A 2337-nucleotide genomic window follows, 5' to 3' on the forward strand; every position below is an offset into this window, starting at 1 on the left:
TTTTTGCTTCATGGGAAGGTTGATAGGCAACCGTTGGAGGTTTTTGAAGAGGGGAGTGACAGGCCCGGCCAGGACTGTTAGACTAACTCTGAGGGCCAGGCTGCCAAATTTCCAGGAGGCCGAGTCACTGGATGAGGCTTTGGAGGTGACAGACTTCTGGAGCTACTTCAAATGTTCACATTTATACCATCAAAATTAAATTCATAAAAAAGCCTACGTGCCACAAAAACAAGACTTTCCACAGTCTACAATACCTCTTCTTCACTCCAGTCCATTCTCAAGTAGCCACTTCAGCGTGGCTCAGTGGAAAGAGCCTGGGCTTCGGAGTCAGAGGTCATGGGTTCGGATCCCAGCTCTACCACTTGTCAGCTGTGTGACTGTGGGCGAGTCACTTCACTTCTCTGGGCCTCAGTTACCTCATCTGTAAAATGGGAATTAAAGCTGTGAGCCTCACATGGGACGACATGATTCCCCTATATCTACCCCAGCACTTAGAACAGTGCTCTGCACATAGTAAGTGCTTAACAAATACCAACATTATTATTATTATCCAACCTCAGTAATCAATCACTGGTATTGATTGAGCACCTACCTTGGTGAAGAGCACTGTAATAAATGCTTGGGAAAGTATTCAACAGTATTTAAAAGCATTTATTGAGCACTTACTATGTGCTGAGCACTGTACTAAGCGCTTGGAATGTACAATTCGGCAACAGATAGAGAAAAATCCCTGCGCATTGACGGGCTTACAGTCTAATCGGAGGAGAAAAAAATTTAAGAGCACGAACACAGTCCCCCACTACCACAAATGATGCAGTCGAGTTTCCCGCATTTGGGGAAATCGCAGGGGTCAGCACAGCCCAAGTGCAATGGCGGAGCCTCATCCTGGGAAAACCACCTACGTGATCATGGAGTCTCCCCTGCCAGGTAAGTATGTAAGTACAATACAATAGAGTTGGTTGACACATTCCCTGCCCACAAGGAGCTTGCAGTCTACAGGGGGAGACAGACATTCAAATAAATTACAGATAGAAGAATAATAAAGCATAAGGATATGTAAGGATATGAGAAGCAGTGTGGCTTAGTGGAAAAAACACAGGCTGGGGAGTTAGAGGTCATGGGTTCTAATCCCAGCTCCGCCACTTTTCAGCTATGTGACTTGGGGCAATCACTTAACTTCTCTGTGCCTCAATTACCCCATCTGTAAAATAGGGATTAAGATTGTGAGCCCCACATGAGACAACCTGATTGTTTGGTATCTACCCCAGCGTTTAGAACAGTGCTTGGCACATAGTAAGCGCTTAACAAATAGCCTCATTATTATTATTATATGTTCACAAGTGCTGTGGGCCTGGGTTAGGTAGTAAAGTGCTTAAGAAGCACCCAGCGAAGTGCATACGCTATGAAGAGGAGAGGATGGAGAGGGGAAATTAAGGCTTAGACAGGGATCTACCTTGACCATCTCATTCAATTGTATTTATTGAGCACTTACCGTGTGCAAAGCACTGTACTAAGCACTTGGGAGAGTACAGTACAACAACAAACAGATACATTCTCTGCCCACATTGAGCTCACAGTCTAGAGGGGGAGACAGACATTAATCTTAATAAATAAATAAATCTCCAAGGCCAGCCACAATTGTGTCAAAGTTCTATTATCAAAGTCCTTCAGTATTAGTTGGCTCCAAGTCAGAAACGCTCAGCGGCATTAAGAGTCCACCAAGAGGCCTTTCTAAATTAAGTCCTCCTTTCCCCTGCTTCCTCTCCCTTCTTCGTCATCTATACACTTGGATCTGTGCCTTTTGGGCATTTGAAATTTGCCCCACCATCCACCCCACAGCACTTATGTTCACATCTGTAATTATATATTATAAATAATTGATTTATATTAATGTCTCTCTGCCCCTCTAAATCGTAAGCTTGTTGTGCAGGGAACGTGTCCAGCAATGCTACTGTACTCTCTGTACATACTGTACTCTCCCAAGTGCTTAATACAGTGCTCTGCACACAGTAAGCCCTCAATAAATACCATCGGTGACGATGAGGAAGATAATGATTGAGACAAAGGAGATTATATAAACTTTTTTCAACTTGCCTGTAGGTTTATCCCACGTAAACACATGCACCAAGTTAAAGAAAATGCTAAAAAAGTTCAAGGGCAATCATATGTCAAATGTATTTCAAATTATTTTTAAAATAGCCCAAAGAAGGTATTGATTGCATAAATCTAAAGACCTGCTACAATCCAACTTTTTAAAATGTTTGATCAGAAAAAAAGTGTCAGCTGTTCATTACTGAAAGTGGTTTTGTTAAGGTAATTTTTAGCCTGTTTTTCAAA

The 2337-nt window shown here is 42.5% G+C and overlaps 1 non-coding gene across 1 annotated transcript; it reads right to left on the bottom strand.

Annotated features, from left to right (window-relative positions):
• Positions 1 to 775: 775 nt before the first annotated feature.
• On the bottom strand, positions 776 to 935 carry LOC114811421. Its single transcript, XR_003759125.1, has one exon. It is a non-coding gene; the product is annotated as a U1 spliceosomal RNA (small nuclear RNA).
• Between the last annotated feature and the right edge of the window lie 1402 nt (positions 936 to 2337).

Source organism: Ornithorhynchus anatinus, chromosome 4, assembly GCF_004115215.2.
Source record: "Ornithorhynchus anatinus isolate Pmale09 chromosome 4, mOrnAna1.pri.v4, whole genome shotgun sequence".
In the NCBI taxonomy this organism is placed as follows: domain Eukaryota; kingdom Metazoa; phylum Chordata; class Mammalia; order Monotremata; family Ornithorhynchidae; genus Ornithorhynchus; species Ornithorhynchus anatinus.